Genomic DNA, 20,699 nt, shown 5'->3' on the forward strand with positions numbered 1-20,699 from the left:
ATCACGGTAACATTGACTTTGTAGGAAATGTATTCAAACTTCATAACTGTTTTGGTTTGGGGGGTGAAGGCTCAGGTGAGTTCCTACTTTATCTCAATGGCTTCACCCCCCACAAAATAGTAAAACAGAACTGAGATTGCAAAAAGGAAACAAGCTAAAATGTTTGAGACAGCAAAGGAAATGTCTTTTCCTAGTCAGATGTACACATTTTCCTTGCAAAGAGAAACATTTGATGCCTTTGCCTCACTTCTTGGTTATACAGATTAAATTAAATATTCAGCATTGAGGTAAACTTTCACCTCTGAGATGTAAGGTGGCCTAGTGGTCAGAGTACAGGATGGAGAGCTTCCATTCATGAGTTCTAGTCTTCAGTGGGTTTCAGTTTTCCTGTACCAGATCATCTAATCTGAGTTACTGTATAGCACAGGCCACCAGCAGCATTCAGCACCCACAAACTAAACCCAACAACCAGTATTGGACCAAACTATTACAGTCCACCTCGAGACTAGCCCACTATGCGCAACAGAATAGGAGAGAATGAGATACACCAGTGCCTGAGGAGCCTGCAATGGCAGGAAAATGATCACATGGGATATATTAGATAATCCCAGCAAGTGATGGGTGCGCACACTGCATAGGAAAGCAAAAAACAAAACAAAACCCAAAACCCCAAAGTCTATGCCTTGACCTGGGGAAAATACCTTCCCAATCCCACATATGGCAGTCAGTTAGACCCTGAGCATGTGAGCAAGAACCAGCCAGCCAAGCATGTGAGAGAGAGAGAATGCTCAGCCCCACCTCAGAGTTCTGGCCTTCTTCATCCAATGTCCCATCTCTAGATGTGGCCATCCCTGATGCTTCAGAGGAAGGAGATCAACCTCCATCCTAGAATACATTGTGGGGGAGGGGAAATCTCTTCCTGACCCCTGCAGGTGGCTGGCTGAAACCCTGAAGTATGAGCTTTTAGGAACCTAAGAGATGAACTGGAAGAGAACCTCAGGACTGCTGAGCCCTGCACCCTACCAACATAAGCAACACTATCATACAACCTCACTCATAAATTTGTCCAGCTCTTTCTTAAAACTAATTAAGTTATTTGCCCCCACAACTCCTATTGGGAGGTTGTTCCAGAAACACATCTTTAATGGTTAGAAACCTTCTAATTTGCAATCTGAATTTGTTCATGGCCAGTGTAAACCCATTTGTTCTTGTGCCAACGTTGTCCGTTAGCTTAAATAGGTCTTTACCCTCCTAATGCATTTATAGAAAGCAATCATATCCCCCTTCAGTCTTAATTTGCTACGCTAAATAAGCCAAGCTCTTCTAGTCTCCTCTCATAAGATAGACCCTCCATTCCCCTGATCATCCTAGCTGGTCTTCTCTGTACCTGTTCCAGTTTGAATTCATCTCTCTAGAACTTGGGTAACCGAAATTGTACACAGTATTCCAAATGAGGTCCCAGCACCTTGTAGAATGGGATTAATACTTCTCTATCTCTATTGGAAATGCCTTGCCTGATACATCCTAGGATTACATTTGCCTTTTTTTCACAGCCTCAGCATATTGGTGACTCACAGCCATCCTGTGATCGACCCATACATCCAGGTGATTCTTTTCCTCTGTTGCTTCTAACTGATGAGCTCCCAGCTCGTAGCAGAAATTCTTATGATTAGACTCAAAGTGTATGTCCTTGCACTTTCTACTATTGAATTTCATCCCACTTCTGTCACTCCAGTCTTCAAGGTCATCCAGATCTTCCTGTATAATATTCCAATCCTCTTCAGTATTGATGATGCTTCCTAACATTGTATCTTCAGCAAATTTCATTAGTACACTCCTACTTTTTGTGCCAAGATCATTAATAAAAATATTGAATAAGATTGGTCCCAAGATCGATCCTTGAGGAATTCCATTAATGACCTCCCACCAGTTTGATAGTTCACCTTTCAGCAAACGCTGTAGCTGTCTTCCCTTTTAGCCAGTTCCTTAGCCACCTTACAATTCCTGTATTAATCTTCTAATTTCCTGTGTGGTACTGTCTCAAATGCTTTACTGAAGTCTAAGTATATTAGATACACTGCATTTTCCATACCTAAAAAAAGTTATTTTCTCAAAGGAGGAAATCAGGTTAGACTGGCATAATCTATCTTTGGTAAACCCATGTTGCATTACGTCCCCTTTACCATTTGCCACCATTAATTTAGTTATTCTTTCCTTCGAGATCTATTTTAAAGCATTGCTTACCATTGAGGTCAGAGTAACAGGTCTGTAATTTCCCAGATCACTTTTCCCCCCTTTCTTAAATATAGATATGACATTAGCTGTTGGTCATCTGGTACTCCCCCACAGATAGATGGATTTATTAAAAACCCTTGCTACTGGACTATCAGTCTCATGTCCCAATTATTTCAGTATTCCGGGGTGGAAATTATCCAGTTCCCCTTCTTACACTACATCTTATTCATGGGTATATGAGATAGCTCTTTCCAGCACAGGATCCCCTGTCAAGAATCCCTTCAACATTTATCCTATAAGAATTCTTCCATGAAAGATATGTGGATCTGTGATTTCCTTATCTCAAAATCCTGAGATTTGCAGTCTGATTTGATTTTATTAAATGAGACATGACAAATTATTGAAGGGAGTGTGTATGTGTGTGTTTGGTTCTGCAACTTCAGTAATTTATTTGTGAAACTCCATGATGAAGGTTCTATGACACACAATTGAACAGTATTGATTTCTATACAGTAGAGGACAGTGGTGTGTATGTATGCATGTTTATATATACAAGCACAAGAATCATGGACTGAAATAAATAACACTGTAAAATTTAAACCAAAAGATAAGCAAATTGCAGATAAATAATATAAAAGGAAAAAAAAAACATTCCCGGATAGGCAAGTTACTGATTGTCTAAAGCTAGGGAACAAAGAGGCAATTTGTTTTTGGTGGTTGTATTTTCTTGGCTTCCTTTTTAAAAATAAATAATTGTTGGGATTCTACAGTAAGTGTACAATAATGGTTTTTGTATGTCTGTCAGTTATTCTTCAGAGTATGTGTGTTTATATGAGAACCGCGTGCGTTGTCTGTGTGTAAGCTGTGTATGTTATTCTTGTGTGTACAGTTGTGTGTCCCTAGGTAGATGGTAGTGTGTGTGTCTCATTGTATGTCCATGCATGTATGGTTATGTAAGTACCCTCGGTGGATAGTTGTGTGTTTCTTTGCATCTGGATGGATGGTTGTCCCTATGGATATGTGGAGGATTGTGTGTCCCTGTGTGTAATTTGTATATGTAATTATTGATTGTCTCCTCTGGTATATATCCCTGTGTGTGATTTGTGTGTGCAGTTATGGTTCTCTCTTTGGTGTATTGTGCATGGATGCATGTCCCTGTTCATCAGTATGCATGGTTTGTGGGTATGTATCTTTTTGTGTATATGGCATGAAATTTGTGTGTACATTATGGTTGTCTCTCTGGTGTATATCCCTCTTGTGTGTGAGACGTGTGTGTCATTACGGTTGTCTCCTGGTGTAATATTCCTTTGTGTGTGGTTGTGTGTCTCAGTGTGTGAGAAGTGTATATTGTCATAGTTGTCTCTCTGGTGTAAATCCGTGTGTATGACTGTGTGTCTGGGAGTGTGGCATTACAGCTGTCTCCCTGGTGTATGTCCGTGTATATGTGTAGTTGTGTGTGAGGGGTGTGTGTGTGTGAGGGGTGTGTGTGTGTGTGTGTGTGTGAGATGTGTGGTTGTCTCCCTGGTGCATATCTGTATGTGTGGTCCTGTGTCCAGGTGTGTGGCATTACGGCTGTCTCCCTGCTGTATGTGTGTAGTTGTGTGAGAGATGTGTAGTTGTCTCCCTGGTGCATAGCTGTGTGTGAGTTCTGTGTCCAGGTGTGTGGCATTATGGCTGTCTCCCTGGTGTATGTCCGTGTATGTGTGTAGTTGTGTGGTGTGTGTGATGTGTAGTTGTCTCCTTGGTGCATAGCTGTGTGTGTGTCCCGGTGTGTGGCATTAGGGCTGTCTCCCTGGTGTATGTGTATATTTGTGTGGTGTGTGTGTGAGAGAGATAGAGATGTGTATGATGGTATAGTTGTCTCCCTGGCATGTAGCTGTGTGTGGTTGTGTGTCCGGGTGTGTAGCATTCGGGCTGGCTCCCTGGTGTATGTCCGTGTATATTTGTGTGGTGTGTGTGTGTGTGAGATGTGGATGTTGTGTGGTGTGTGTGTGTGTGTGATGTGGATCCTGGTATAGTTGTCTCCCTGTGTGGCTGTCATTACGGCCGTCTCCCCGCAGAGCCCCCGCTGGGTCCCCTCTCGGGGCCGAGGATGGGGCCGGCGGGGGCAGGCTCCCGGCCCCGGCCCCGTGTGGCGACTCGCGAGTGCGGCAGGCTCCCCGCTCCCCCGCCCCGCCGGCGGTGCCGCAGTGCCGTGCGCTGCCTCTGGGGCCGGCCAGGGGGCGCTGGCTGCTGCTCGCCGAGGCGGCCTCGGCCGCGGAGAGAGCTAGCCCGGGCTGGCTTGGCGTGAGGGCGGGCGCCGGCCTCTCCAGCGCTCGCTGGCTGTGTGTGCGGGGCCCGCCCGGGAGCGGCGGGGAGCGGAGCGGGGCCCGGGGGATCCCCTCAACCATGCAGACCCGGCGGCGCCTGCTGCCTCCCGAGGTGAGTGAGCCGGCCCGCGCCCTCCACCCCCAAGGCCCGCCCGGGCACCCCGCTCCCCAGGCCCCTGCTGCCCGGCGTCAGGCCCCGCCGGCCTCCCGGGGGAAGCCTCCTCACCTCACGGGAGCGGCGGGCGACACTGTCCCTGGCGTGTCCTGAACGGGGATCAGGGCTGGGGACTCAAAGGAGCCAGGAGCCCCCTCCACCCGGGGCAGCCAGAGGGGAGAGACCCCCCCCCACCGAGGAAGAGGTCAGGGACGAGTCCTCAGCGAGCCCCCAGCCCTGGGACCCCCCTCCCCCGACTGTAGCTGAGGGTGCTCGAGCCCCCAGTCCCGGGCACCTCTTCCCTTCCTCGGCTGCAGGTGAGGGTGCTCGAGCTCCCAGCCCTGGGACCCCTACTTCCCTGGGACCCCCACTTCCCCTGCTACAGCTAAGGGTGCTCGAGCTCCTAGCCCTGGGACCCCACTTCTCTGGGACCCCACTTCCCTGGCTACTGCTAAGGGTGTTCGATCTCCCAGCCCTGGGACCCCACTTACCCGGCTGCAGCTGAGGGTGCTTGAGCTCTCAGCCCTGGGACCCCACTTCCCCGGCTACAGCTGAGGGTGCTCGAGCTCCCAGCCCTGAGACCCCCACTTCCCAGGGACCCCCTTTCCCCGGCTGCAGCTGAGGGTGCTCGAGCTCCCAGCCCTGGGACCCCACTTCCCCGGCTACAGCTAAGGGTGCTCGAGCTCCCAGCCCTGGGACCCCACTTCCCTGGGACCCCACTTATCTGGCTACAGCTAAGGGTGCTTGAGCTCCCAGCCCTGGGACCCCACTTCCCCGACTACAGCTGAGGGTGCTCGAGCTCCCAGCCCTGGGGTCCCACTTCCCTGGGACCCCACTTCTCTGGCTACAGCTAAGGGTGCTCGAGCTCCCAGTCCTGGGACCCCCCCTTCCCTGGGACCTCACTTCCCTGGCTACAGCTAAGGGTGCTTGAGCTCCCAGCCCTGGGACCCCCCTTCCCCGGGACCCCACTTCCCCGGCTACAGCTGAGGGTGCTCGAGCTTCCAGCCCTGGGACCCCACTTCCCCGGCTGCAGCTAAGGGTGCTCAAGCCCCCAGTCCCGGGCACCTCTTTTCTTCTTTGACTGCAGTAAGGGTGTTTGAGCCCCCAGCCTTGGGACTCTCCTTCACCCCCGGCTATAGCTAAGGATGCTCAAGCCCCCAGCCCTGGGACCCCGCAGCCTTGGTACCCCCCTCCTCCGACTGCAGTTAAGGGTGCTCAAGCCCCCAGCCCTGGGCACCTCTTCCCTCCCCTGGCTCACAGTTGAGGGTGCTTGAGCCCCCACTTCCCCTTTCTGAGCACCCAGCCTTCGGATCCCAGAGAAGAGGGAAAGAGCCCTCTGAGTGCAGCTAGGCTCCCTTTAGAGTGTGGCTTGTGCCTTCTAGTATATTGCTGCTCTATGAACCCCCAGCCGTGGGATCCCTGCATCTCTTTGCTCTGTATCTGGTATGGTACCAGCCCCACTAGTAAGGGATTCTGTTTATGCGACTCAGTTTTCTCTGTGTAACCCCAGAAGAGAGGAGTGAAACAAACCCCTGTTTGCCCCTAAGGTGCCCCTCTCAGACCCTAGACCTAAATCCTAAAAGGGAGGATTTGTAACTTGTGCCTTTAGTAGTAATATGCTTGATATGTCTTTATTATTTCATGGTGGTGATGTGAAGCATGTCACTTTTGCAAAAGTAGTGGTGGTGGGGAGGAAAGGGTATGTTTTATAACATCTACAGTTATATTAAACCATAGAATCATAGGACTGGAAGGGACCTTGAGAGGTCATCTAGTCCAGTCCCCTGCACTCAAGGCAGGACTAAGTATTATCTAGACCGTCCCTGACAGGTGTTTGTCCAACCTGCTCTTAAAAATCCCCAATGATGGAGATTATACAAATTATACAACCTCCCTAGGCAATTTATTCCAGTGCTTAACCGCCCTGACAGGAAGTTTTTCCTAATGTCCAACCTAAGCCGCCCTTACTGTAATTTAAACCCATTGCTTCTTGTCCTATCCTCAGAGGTTAAGGAGAACAATTTTTCTCCCTCCTCCTTGTAACAGCCTTTTATGTAATTGAAAACTGTCCTCATGTCCTCTCTCAGTCTTCTCTTCTCCAGACTAAACAAACCCAATTTTTTCAATCTTCCCTCATAGGTCATGTCTTCTAGACCTTTAATCATTTTTGTCGCTCTTCTCTGGACTTTCTCCAATTTGTCCACATCTTTCCTGAAATGTGGCGCCCAGAACTGGACACAATACTCCAGTTGAGGCCTAATCAGCACGGAGTAGAGCAGAAGAATTACTTCTTGTGTCTTGCTTATAATACTCCTGCTAATACATCTCAGAACGATGTTTGCTTTTTTTGCAACAGTGTTACACTGTTGACTCATATTTAGCTTGTGATCCACTATGACCCCCAGATCCCTTTCCGCAGTACTCCTGCCTAGGCGGTCATTTCCCATTTTGTATGTGTGCAACTGATTGTTCCTTCCTAAGTGGATTACTTTGCATTTGTCCTTATTGAATTTCATCCTATTTACTTCAGACCATTACTCCAGTTTGTTCAGATAATTTTGAATTTTATAGCTCAGTGGTTTGAGCATTGGCCTGCTAAACCCAGGTTGTGAGTTCAATCCTTGAGGGGGGCCACTTAAGGATCTGGGGCAAAATCAGTACTTGGTCCTGCTAGTGAAGGCAGGGGGCTGAACTCAATGACCTTTCAGGGTCCCTTCCAGTTCTATGAGATAGGTATATCTCCATATATTTAACCCCCCCCCCCAGCTTGTATCATCCGGAAACTTTGTAAGTGTACTCTGTATGCCATTATCTAAATAATTGCTGAAGATATTGAACAGAACCGGACCCAGAACCGATCCCTGTGGGACCCCACTCATTATGGCCTTCCAGCATGACTGTGAACCACCTATAACTACCCTCTGGGAATGATTTTCCAACCAGTTATGCACCCACCTTATAGTAGCTCCATCTAGGTTGCATTTTCCCAGTTTGTTTATGATAAGGTCATGCAAGACAGTATCAAAAGCCTTACTAAAGTCAAGATATACCACGTCTACCGCTTCCCTCCATCTTCCCCCATCCATGATTGTGTCCAACAATAAAAATAATCAGCTCCCTCAATATTTCAGGTTTTTTCAGATGTGTACTAATCCTTTGGTCATAAACAGGTCAAGATGATACATTGTGTCTGAAGGACTGTTTTTATCGTACTAACTAGCTTGGAAACAAGTACCATATAGGAATTAATAGACCTTCAGTTTTAGAGTTAACTATCTTGTTTATTTATAAAAAAAAGTTTTACAGATTTTTTTTTTTTAAACAAATCGGAGCCTTCCATGGGATTTCATTGTTTAGGTATACTTTTATTCAAATGTTTATGCTAGAAATGGACCAAAATGTGAAACCTCAAATCCAACCACCTTTCAATTTGGGTGGTGTTAGTGCTTGTTCAGAATTCTTAGATGAACCTTCCTTCCCCTAAGTTTTTGATTCCAGATTGCATTCAAAACTGGAAGGGGCCTACTAGAGCGAGTAGGAGATTGATGGATGTTATGCTGTAATAAAAGCTGTTCTGATGGTTGGGAAAGTTTTATTGTCCAGAAAGTGTTTTTAGACATAGTAATTGAATTTTAGTGACAGATTGTTTTTGGTTGTGTGGAACGCACCTAGGCCTAGGTATGCCTGATAGATAATTCAGTGATCAAAAGAGTATAAAAATGTATAGATACATAAAAATGTAAATATTTATAAGTTCTGGTTCACGTGTCGATTTTATGAGCTATCAGCCCAAGATAGAGGAAATGGTATCCAATCCAAACATGGACCCAGATTCAATCTCCAAACCAAATTCTCATCTAAATCTAATACATAACTAGCTCTAAACTCTGCCTGCCTGACTCTCTCTAATTTCCATATTTTAGATTAGCAGGTTAAACTCCTTTAAACCTATGTTGTAGGGTTCAGTACTATGTTAAGGTACAAATGAAATAAATTTGTTTTTAATTTGGCACAATTTGTAGCCTGTGTCAGAGGGTCTCAAAGCAGAGAAAGAACAGCCTCGGCTTCAGGAAGATTGTTTGGTCTGAGCAGGGTTTAATGAGGAAGTTGTACTATTATAATGCTTAGCCCCTGAATGATAAGATGTCAGTTTCTATTGTTGCAGGTCTCTTCCTTATATCAGCATTTAGCAGAAGATAAATTATGTTTTCAATTTGAGGCTTTTTTATAGTGATTTAAAGATCTTTGTAAAATTGACTTAAATGGCATGTAAAATGTTAATGGGTGAGGTATTAGTTATTTATTATTTTTAATAAACCCTGGCCACAAAATGACTTTTGTCTTTCTAAGAAGTTGGGTGTTAACTCTTTATTTTCCTAATAAATCTTTTTCTTTTACTATGTTGAACATATTCCAAGTAAAAATTTTCCTGGTAGGATTTCAGATGGGAATCAAATGGAATAATTTCAATTCACAAACAAATACTGATGAATCAGGGATTTTATAAAAAAGCTGTTTAGAGAGGTTAGTGTAGTTCTGTCCTATTTCAAAACCTCTTAATTAAAATGGCCACAATTATTTTTTGTAAATGTCATTAAGATTAAACTGTTTAATGAAATTAAAAGGTGGACTCTTTTATATATCTATCTTAGATTCTTAATGAGATCAGAATCTTTGAGGTTAACAGAAACGTAAACCAACATGCTCAATTTTCCTTTCATGTTGGTCGAAGGACATTCTGAGAAGCTGTATTTTCAGCTACAATATAAAAAATTTAGAGATAATTTTGTATTGATAAAGAATGTGCAATTGATGTACAAGTGGCTGAAAACTAGTTATATTTTGGAGCTCTGGAAAATGGCAATGTTTTTTGTGTTGAGTTTTAATCTTTAATCCTGTAGTTTGTGGAAATACTAGCTTTTCATACTATGATGTTTACAGGAGTTTAAAAAGACAGCTGAGCAACCATGTATGGGATCCTTGTTACTCTACTCTAGTTTTTTTCTTACTTTATTCATTCTCTTTAATTTACCTTAATTAATTATTGGTCTTTCTAATTATAAATTGAATTCAAAGTGGTTATTTATGGAGGTTCATCCATCTGCTCTCCCAGCTTCTGGCAGTCAGAGGTTTAGGGACACCCGGAACATGGGGTTGCATCCCTAACCATCTTGGCTAATAGCCATTGATGGACCTATCCTCCATGATCTTGTCTAATTCTTTTGGCATGCACAACATCACATGGCAATAAGTTACACAGGCTGACTTTGTTGAATGGATGTTGAATGTTGGACTTTTTCGTTGCATCAGTTTCTTTGATTTTTCTCTTTGTTCTTAAATAGCATTTAGTAGATCTTAATACTGAATTGTATACATAAGAATACCACTAATGAATAGTTCCAATGTATTATATATTCTTTGCAGGTTGGAACTAGACATTTACAAATATTTAACATATATTATTCTCCCTATTGGTTAGGTGGGGCTGTATGCTTTCCTATATTATGAATCTGGAATTTTAAAAGACCCTTAAGACAGTTTGCAGTAACTTTTCAGATGGACTTCCAGATAAATCAAATGTGGTCAAGTATGTTTAGAATAGTTTTAATGTATGTATTTTAAAATGGTTCCTCCCCAAAGTTCTAAGAAAGGTTTGGATTGTTGTCATGAGATTGTTAGTGGTTCTAGGAAATATTTAGGGGTGCAGCAGAATTCCTGTCCTCTAAACTAGGATGGCTCGTATTTTTCTACCAAGAATTTTATTGCATACCATTGTTGTTCCTTTTTATTTTTCTGGTTTTGTGTGACTTCTCCTTTTAGTATCTTTTAGAGAGTGTGGTGCTGTGCTTCTATTCAGTGTGTTTTTCAAGGGAATCATTCTAGAGTGAAATTGACTAGTATTTCACAATCAGTAGATGGTGATCTATGACTAGGGTTCTTTGACCAAAAACTTCATAGCATTTCTACTATTGGTTCAGCTCCACCGTATCAGCAAATGTGGGAGCTCTACTGTAATTGGGCTCCAGAGATCTATTGTTTTAACCACTACTGCCTAACCCTGTTTAAGACAGGTCTGTATGTGTAAAATGCCACCAACACCTTGTCTACACTACTGCTCTCCTATTTGTTACCACCAGCAGAGCTGAACTGATATTTGCAACAATGGGGAAAACCTGATGTAGATAAGGCACTAATCAGTTTTCCCGCCAATTATAGCTGTGTGAAAGTACTTCTGTACTGCTGCTTTCAATTTGGAGATATGACTGTGCCGTGATCATTTCCCTACTGCTCCGGGGGCTCCTGATTTGTGATGGGTGTATGATCAGAAACCTGGAAAATGTTATGAGCCCCTATGTATATTAGGGAAACCCTCTGCCTAAGGCTACATCTACACTACGGGGGGGTGGGTCGATTTAAGATACGCAAATTCAGCTACGTGAATAGCGTAGCTGAATTCGACGTATCGCAGCCGACTTACCCCGCTGTGAGGACGGCGGCAAAATCGACCTCTGCGGCTTCCCGTCGACGGCGCTTACTCCCACCTCTGCTGGTGGAGTAAGAGCGTCGATTCGGGGATCGATTGTTGCGTCCCGACGGGACGCGATAAATCGATCCCCGAGAGGTCGATTTCTACCCGCTGATTCAGGCGGGTAGTGTAGACCCAGCCTTAGTGAAGTTTGAAAATAATGGTTGTCTACCAATTTTTGCCTTTAGTTAGGCTATGGCTACACTATGAGGCTTTCAGTGACAGGGCTGTGCCACTACAGCCGTGCCGCTATAAGGCACGCAGTGTAGCTGCTGTTTGTCAGCAAGAGAGAGCTCTTCTGCCGACAAAAAACTTCCACCCCCACAAGTGGCAGCAATTTTGACGGCAGGAGAGCACTCCTGCTGACAAAGCACTATTCACACTGGTGCTTTTTGTCACTAAAACTTTTCTCATTTGTGTGTGTGTGTGTGTATGGTTTTTTTAAGAACCCTTGAACGACAAAAGTTTTGCTGATGAAGTGCCAGTGTAGGCAACCCCTTAGCAAATACTGATTTCTGTCTTTCTAATGGGTCTTGTTTATTTACTTGTTAATACTCCAGTGTTCTCAAAGATGTTAGCACAGTTCTGGGTCTGCACAAAAGGGCAAAGAATTTAATGTATAGACTAACTACAATGATGATTGTTTTTTCAATGAAGTGGCAGATGGGGACACCCATCCCTCTGACATCCCAGGATATGTGGAACCAGAGGTAATTTCCCATCAGATAACTTAGGTCAAATTTGTGCCAATGATGCTTGTGAGTTCTTTTATTAAAAGAAGTGCACTTACTGCACCAATGAAACTTTGCAGCATTATTAGTGTGTCTCATTATCCTGGTCTTAACATGGCATTCAAGAAGTATCACCACTTTATGTTTCAATGTTTTGAGTTAATGTAGAATAATGAAAGTGTTTTTGTATGACTTACCTGAAACATTTAATGGACACATGTGAAATGAAACCATTACTCATTTTGCAAATGTTCTTTCAAAGTACAGTATTTATATTTATCTGCTCTAAATTTTAAATGTTTCTTTTGGTGAGTAATAAAAAATGAATTTGTTACAGAATTCATAGCAAGATTATCATTGGAGGTCTGGTGATGATTTATTTATTTTTCTACAAGTAGTATGATATACTTACACTGAACATTACCAACTCTTTTAAGAGGCAGATCAAAGAGCTTTTCAGATCCCATAATAGCAATTTTGTCCATGAATGACACTGTAACTATCAGAGAGGCTTTCTGTTTTGCAGACTTAGTTTTGTTGTGTTGAAACTGCTTTGAACTCAATACACATGTTCACCCAACTGCTTGTGCTTGAAGTACTGTATGAGCTAAATGATGGATTTGGGGTCGGTAGGATAAAAGCTAATTCAGATGTAGTTATGAATCCAGAATGTGGATATACACAGTGATTGCAAATATAAGGTGAAATAACAAGTTTGTATGTTTATCAAGAAATATATTAGACAAAATCAGTTGGCCAATCTGATGGCTAGATGGCTCGGAGGTGTCAATAAACAAAAATTTAAATTAAGACTTAATGACACTGTCAGGTTAAAAATAGTCACAAAAATATATTTCCTTAGCTTTGTTACTAATATTTCAGATTCTAAAAAGTAAAAACTTTAATCAAATAATTTTATGTTTGCTGTTGTTTACTTTTTACATTTCACTGAGCAATTTAAACCACTCTCTCTTTTGTTTCTACTCAGTTTCATTTTTCTGGTTCTCATGTGCTCATTGTTCCATTAGCAGGGTTGCAAATACTACAGGGGAATGTTTAAGGAAGATACAGTGCTGGGGCTCTTCTATTCCAGCTTCTCCCCAGACTTTTTTTTGCCATGGGCAAGTCACTTAACTTTTGAGTGCCTTAAATTTGCCTGTCAGTTTAAGGTTATCTGCACCTCTGGTCCCACCTTTTTGGCCTGCTCAAGGAATGCTCTCAGGTCTCTAGCCTTCACCTCTCTCTGGGTAAGGACCCTTGTCCTATTCCCAATCCCTTCTGACCAGAGATTTTAGGCTGCCGTCTCCTGCTCCTTACTGTGATTCTACCCAAGCATATCTTACGAACATCCAGCCCCCTGCTCCTTTATTTCTCTCCAAGGACAATGACACAGTTTTTACAAATGACCAGACAGTCTTTGTAAGCAGACTGTATGTATTCAGGGATAAAGAGCATACAGAGAAAATGTACACACACTGCAAATGTACATGCACAGCAAATATACCATAAACCGCCCATTTTCCACATATGGAATCTGGCAAGCCAATGCCCTTCAAAAGTTTTGTCCAGGGTTGGGTCCCTTTCTTAGTCAAAAGGTCATGTCTGTGTGTTGGATCAGAAAGAAGACCTCTGAATCTCCTTAAACTCATCTTTTTATACCAAAAGCCTTTTTGTTTCCTTGGGCCTCTGGTATCTGTTTGGCTCAGAAATGCAAACCACCCTAGGGCTAGTACTACTCTGGAGTTGTTTACAATCTCCGAAACTGTAGTGATCACACCCAACTGGTTTTAGTTCCAGGATCAGTTGTGGTAACCCTCCTCCCATAGAATTGAATACAATTCCTACTCCACAATGATAGATAGAACATTCCCAAAATTAACACTGTATGGTCCCCAAAAATGCTGTATGTGGTTGCAATATCTGTGACAGTCACTATCAGTTAAATAGGGATGATACTAACCTTACCCTCTTTGGGACTGTCACAGGTGCCGGTCTCATATGATGGTGACCCGTGGAGGGGAGGCGAAGGATCACATGACCCTCCCCAAAATGCCGGGGGGGGGGACAAGGCTGGCAGCTGGGGAGATTAAGGGTCAGGGCCAGAGCCTCTTGTCTTCCGGCCACGCTGCCTGGTGCAGCTCGCAGCAGCTGCATTCTCCCAGGCAGCCTCCGGACACGCTGCTTGCCTGGGACAGCCAAGGCAGGCAGTGTGGCCAGAGGCTGCCTGGGAGAGAGCAGCCGCTGCGTGCCGCACCTGGCAGCATCCCAGGCAGGCAGCATGGCTGGAGGCTGTGCCTGGGAAATGCCGGGGGACTGGAGCAGAGCCCCCACTCGGCCAGGTAACATGGGATGGGGAGGGGATGGGGAGAGCGGGGGGCCCCCAGGCTGGGGGTGGAGCAGGGACGAGTCACATGGGGAGCGTGGCGGGGAGGAGTCACATGAAGGGGTCATGTGGGGAGGTCACATTCTCCCCTTTAGCTGGTGTCCCCTTTGTGTCCCTCCCACTAGTCACCTACTAAATTAACTAGTGTTTCTAATTTTTAGTGGCTTTTGGATAGATGACGTTGCCTACACTGGAGTATTGACGAAGAAATTCCCACTTGTTCAGCTGGACCAATGGTGGAACGAGTGGGAGTCCCGATGTAGACAAGGCTCTGGTGGCTCGACCTGTAAACCACCATCTTAGTTCTAATCGAATCGTGGTAAAAATGGGTCTGGTTGCTGGAGCCTTACCTATGCTAGGACTCCCACTAGTTCTAACCCCAGTTCTGCTGAATTGGTAGGATTTTTTGTCAAGCCTCGAAATGGCGGTACTGTTTTAATCTAATCTAATCTGATTTAAAAAAAATCATTACATTTCTATTAATAGTTTGTAAAATCATTTTTTAAACAATCTAAATATTGTCTACAGTACCTGAGTGTGCCGTTGAAGTAATTTATTCATAAAATGTACAATAGTTGATGTATAATACTATTAAACACACTTTAATCTAGTACATAAACCCTCTTTTAATTCATTGATTTGATGTCTCAACTATAAATACGGAGATTTTCAGGGGAAGAAGAAAAAATCACATTAAACAATTTAACTTTTAAAAACTGCAATTTAAAAAGTATTCTAGGAACTAATTGTTATAGTGCAATGATTTATTTTTTAAATGCCTGTTTTATCACACAACAACATATGCATTACTGCAGTTAAATGGACATTTCATCTGTACTGTGATCAAGTGAGTGACAGCTTTACTCTTCACATATTAATCTTTATCTGGTTTTGGTATCTAATTTATACACAGTTTCAGCACATCAGAACAAAAATGCTGTTCCCTAATACAACAAAAATAGGTACTATATCCTAGTTTGTATCAGGGCTGGTTTTCACTATGGGGAGATCCATGCTGCTGCAATTGATGCAGCAGGGATCGATTTAGTGGGTCTAGTGAAGACCTGCTAAATCGACGGCAGAGCGCTCTCCAGTCGACCCTGGTAATCCAGCTCTCTGAGAAGAGTAAGGGAAGTCGACTGGAGAGCGTCTCCCGTGGACACAGTGCAATGAAGACACTGGGGTAAGTTTATCTAGCTACGTTGACTACAGCTATGTTATTCACATAGCTCGAGTAGCATAACTTAGGTTGACTTACCCCGTAGTGAAGACAAACCCTCAGTCTTTCCAAACCATGCCATATAATAAATTGCCACTGCTCCCACTTTTAGGCCATCTTGATAATCCAGGAGGGCACAGTAGTTGCTCTTGTATCACAAAATTACACTGTGGATGGGAGAGAGGTTAATTCATAATTAGGGTATATTGGATGCTCCTTTGGTATTTGGTGCACTCAGCAAATAAAAATACACTTACTGCACATCTGTTAAGCTACAGTATTTGCAGGTCACTTTAAATAGCACGTATTGAAATGCGCTAAATGTCAAATTGTAATTCTGAAATTCTTATATCAATGCATGTGTTTTTGTATAAGTGGTGAAAGGTGAATGAAAAATCAGTTTGCTTTACACATTGTACTGTACTTTTTTGATGCTTTAACTGTTTTTAAATGTAAAGTGTCACTTAATATTGAACATCAATACACACATGTATTTGTAATTAATAATACATGCCTATAGTTGATATTTGAATAACATACTTTTCTATGTATCATACTTCCCTAGCTTGCAAAGTCTTCAATTAATTTGTCACCTGTAAAATATATTTGCAGTTTTCTTCCTCAATTGGTATATCCCCCCCCTTTTTTTGTGTGTGTGGAAAAGATCTATATTAAAGCACAAGGAATAGAAACTGATTTTGGAGATTGATGTACAAGAAACTGGTATAAATTAAATGTCCCCTGTTCACTGAATTTTTTTTCTTGCTAGTCCTTTGTGTTTCCTTAGCTGTATTTTCGTCTCTGCTGGTCAGCGTCACTTCTCTATAGATGCATTTGTACATCCTCTTGCCTTTTAAGTAAACATGTAAAGAAGATCTTTTTTGTAGCTAACAAAACTTGTTTTAAGTAGAGGTCCTAAATACTCGGTTTCTTGAGTGAAGTGTAAGATATGAGTGTCAGACCTGGACCCTTCTGGATACTGTGTGTGTGTAAATGTTGTAAATCCTATTACCCAGAGTAATGTGCATGGTTAATGTAATGCTTCTCATCTGATGCCTTAATGATCAACTAGGATCCCAGATTGAAGATTGTAGTTGAAGTGGCTTGAAGAATTGGCTTCTCTTATCACTTGGAAGTGTGGTATGCACATTGTGTTGACAATTTCAATCTGCGTTAGCTGTAATGTTTTGATTGGGATCTTACCAGGAGTGTTTGAGGCACAGAACTTCGCATGCCCTGGAAAACAGGGGCAAGAAAATAAGTGAGTGTTGGAGAAATTAATACGGGAAAAAGGGAGTGAGACTGGGAAATAGACAAGGAGATTAGTCCTTTTTTTTTTTTTTTCAATACAATGCCTAAAGTCTGCAAGTGCTTAACAGACAGATATTATAGATACAGTCTCTGCTCTGAATAGCTTAAAATCTAAGATCCTGATCCTGTGAAGGGAACTGCCATTGTCTGGTGCCTGTGTGGAGCCCTAATTATTTTGTGGGGAATCTGAAAGAGGAAATCACTTTGCAGGATCGGGACCTAATTGTATTCATGAAGCAGCAAAAGAGAGCAAACAGTGATAGGAAGCATGTGGGTTAAAATAATCTCTCCCACCTTGACCTGCTTTTTTGTTCTTCACCTATTACCGTCTTCTCTCTTAGATTGTAAGCTCTTTGGAGCAAAGCCTTTTGTATAAGTTTGTACAGTATTTATCACAATGGGCTCCAACCTGGTTAGTCCCAGAGCTGCCACAAATGATAAATACATAATTAGTTCATGCAATTACTCAGGTTTGTTACAATCATTACTTTATTATTCTACTGCCTTTATGTGTGTACATAAATATATAACCTACAAATGGTTATAGCTAAACAGATAAGTTTATTTATTTACTTGAGTTTTGGTTTAGAGGGAGACTTGAGAAAGGGGCACAGATAGAAGTGAAGTAAGAAAATGCAGATTGGAAGAAGCAACAAAGGAAGGAAAGATATGGGCATTAACAGACATGGAGGAAAATGTTTGAGAAGGAAAACTGGACAAAGACGCTGAGAGAATGTAGTTCAAAAATTGACTACTATTGCATCTGAATTTCAGAAGTTGTGAGGTCCTTAGGACTTGAAAATTAGATGCAAGTGTCTCAGCTCAGTCACACAATTCATGAAGGCTTGTCTGTTAAACCTTTATTTTATTTTATGTGTGTGTGTGTGTATGCACACATACACAGAGAGGCAGAGCTAGCACACAGTAGGTATATATTACTGACTACCCAACCAGGATGGTGATAGTGACTGTGAAAACTCAGTAGTAATGGGGGATTTCAACTATCCCCATATTGACTGGATACATGTCACCTCAGGACAGGATGCAGAGATAAAGTTTCTTGACACCTTAAATGACTGCTTCTTGGAGCAGCTAGTCCTGGAACCCATAAGAGGAGAGACAATTCTTGATTTAGTCTTAAGTGGAGCACAGGACCTGGTCCAAGAGTTGAATATAGCTGGACCACTTGGTAATAGTGACCATAATATAATTACATTTAACATCCCTGTGGCGGGGAAAACACCACAGCAGCCCAACACTGTAGCATTTAATTTCAGAAAGGGGAACTACACAAAAATGAGGAGTTAAACAGAAATTAAAAGGTACAGTGCCAAAAGTGAAATCCCTGCAAGCTGCATGGAAACTTTTAAAAGACACCATAATAGAGGCTCAACTTAGATGTATACCTCAAATTAAAAAACATAGTGGGCTGTAGTCCACGAAAGCTTATGCTCTAATAAATTTGTTAGTCTCTAAGGTGCCACAAGTCCTCCTGTTCTTCTTCTTAAAACATAGTAAGAGAACCAAAAAAGTGCCACTGTGGCTAAACAACAAAGTAAAAGAAACAGTTAGAGGCAAAAAGGCATCCTTTAAAAAGTGGAAGTTAAATCCTAGTGAGGAAAATAGAATGGAGGTTAAACTCTGGCAAATGAAGTATAAAAATATAATTAGGAAGGCCAGAAAAGAATTTGAAGAACAGCTAGACTCAAAAAGTAATAGCAATTTTTTTTTAAAGTACATCAGAAGCAGGAAGCTTGTTAAACAACCAGTGGGGCCACTGGGTGATCGAGATGCTAAAGGAGCACTCAAGGACAATAAGGCCATTGCGGAGAATCTAAATGAATTCTTTGCATTGGTTTTAACGGCTGAGGATGTGAGGGAGATTCCCAAACCTGAGCCATTCTTTTTAGGTGACAAATCTGACAAACTGTCCCAGACTGAGGTGTCATTAGAGGTGGTTTTGGAACAACTTGATAAACTAAACACTAATAAGACACCAGGACCAGATGGTATTCATCCAAGAGTTCTGAAGGAACTCAAATGTGAAATTGCAGAACTATTAACTGTAGTCTGTAACCTATAATTTAAATCAGCTTCTGTACCAAATGACTGGAGGATAGCTAATGTGACACTATTTTTTAAGAAGGGCTCCAGACATGATCCCATCAGTTACAGGCCAGTAAGCCTGACTTCAGTACCGGGCAAACTGGTTGAAACTATAGTAAAGAACAGAATTATCAGACACATTAGATGAAGATAATTTGTTGAGGAAGAGTCAACATGGTTTTTTATAAAGTGAAATCATGCCTCACCAATCTACTAGAATTCTTTGAGGAGGTCAACAAGCATGTGGACAAGGGGGATATAGTGTACTTAGATTTTCAGAAAGCCTTTGACAAGGTCCCTCGCCAAAGGCTCTTAAGTAAAGTAAGCTGTCATGGGATAAGAGGGAAGGTCCACTCTTGGATAGGTAACTGGTTAAAAGACAGGAAACAAAGGGTAGGAATAAATGGTCATTTTTCAGAATGGAGAGAGGTAAATAGTGGGGTCCACCAGTGGTCTGTACTGGGACCAGTCCTATTCAACATATTCATAAATGGTCTGGAAAAAAGGGTAAACAGTGAGGTGGCAAAATTTGCAGATGATACAAAACTAATCAAGATAGTTAAGTCCAAAGCAGATTGCGAAGAGGTATAAAGGGATCTCACAAAACTGTGCGACTGGGCAACAAAATGGCAGATGAAATTCCATGTTGATAAATGCAAAGTAATGCACATTGGAAAACATAATCCCAACTATACATATAAAATGATGGGGTCTAAATTAGCTGATACCACTCAAGAGAGAGATCTTGGAGTCATTATGGATAGTTCTCTGAAAACATCCACTCAGTGTGCAGCAGCAGTCAAAAAAGCAAACAGAACGTTGGGACTCATTAAGAAAGGGATAGATAATAAGACAGAAAATATCATATTACCTCTATATAAATCCATGGTATGCCCACATCTTGAATACCGTATGCAGATGTGGTTGCCCCATCTCAAAAAAGATATATTGGAGTTGGAAAAGGTTCAGGAAAGGGCAACAAAAATGATTAGGGGTATGGAACAACTTCCATATGAGGAGAGATTAATAAAACTGGGACTTTTCAGCTTGGAAAAGAGATGACTAAGGGGGGATATGATAGAGGTCTATAAAATCATGACTGGTGTGGCGAAAGTAAATAAGGAAGTGTTATTTACTCCTTTTCATAACACAAGAACTAGGGGTCACCAAATGAAATGAATAGGCAGCAGGTTTAAAACAAACAAAAGGAAGTATTTCTTCACACAGCGCATAGTCAACCTGTGGAACTCTTTGCTAGAGGATATTGTGAAGGCCAAGACTATAACAGGGTTCAAAAAAGAACTAGATAAATTCTTGGAGGATAGGTCCATCCATTGCGTCCATAGCCTCTGTTTGCAAGAAGTTGGGAATGAGCGACAGGGAATGGATCACTAGATGATTACCTGTTCTGTTCATTCCCTATGGGGCACCTGGCATTGGCCACTGTTCGAAGACTGGATACTGGGCTAGATGGACCTTTGGTCTGACCCAGTATGGCTGTTCTTATTAGAATCTTCCCTATAATATCGAGAACTACCAAAAATATACACATTTTTGGACAACCTGATTTTTGATAATTACTATTTTTTTCAGAATTTTTAAATAGGTATCATAGATTACAGAAGTATCTTGATTGTCACTTACACTCGGGTGCCTTTACACCACTCTAGCAGTGAAAAGGAGCCTTAAAGTGAGTCTAAATGTAATTTACTCAACTCTAAAGCC

General features: G+C 42.4%; 1 protein-coding gene across 7 annotated transcripts in view; it reads left to right on the top strand.

Annotated features, from left to right (window-relative positions):
• The first annotated feature begins 4,466 nt into the window (after positions 1-4,466).
• The window catches only part of ZFYVE9 (zinc finger FYVE-type containing 9), a 98,342-nt gene continuing 82,109 nt past the window's right edge, over positions 4,467-20,699 (top strand). For 5 of the 7 annotated variants that reach the window (XR_010589594.1, XR_010589595.1, XM_065553829.1 and 2 more), the window contains exon 1: positions 4,474-4,656. The gene's annotated coding sequence lies outside the window, so the exon portion shown is untranslated. Of the gene's footprint in view, positions 4,657-20,699 lie in introns of all 7 variants that reach the window. The other 2 variants (XM_065553827.1, XM_065553828.1) reach the window with 2 other exon arrangements.

Source organism: Chrysemys picta, chromosome 8 (genome assembly GCF_011386835.1).
Source record: "Chrysemys picta bellii isolate R12L10 chromosome 8, ASM1138683v2, whole genome shotgun sequence".
Classification (NCBI taxonomy): Eukaryota; Metazoa; Chordata; order Testudines; family Emydidae; genus Chrysemys; species Chrysemys picta.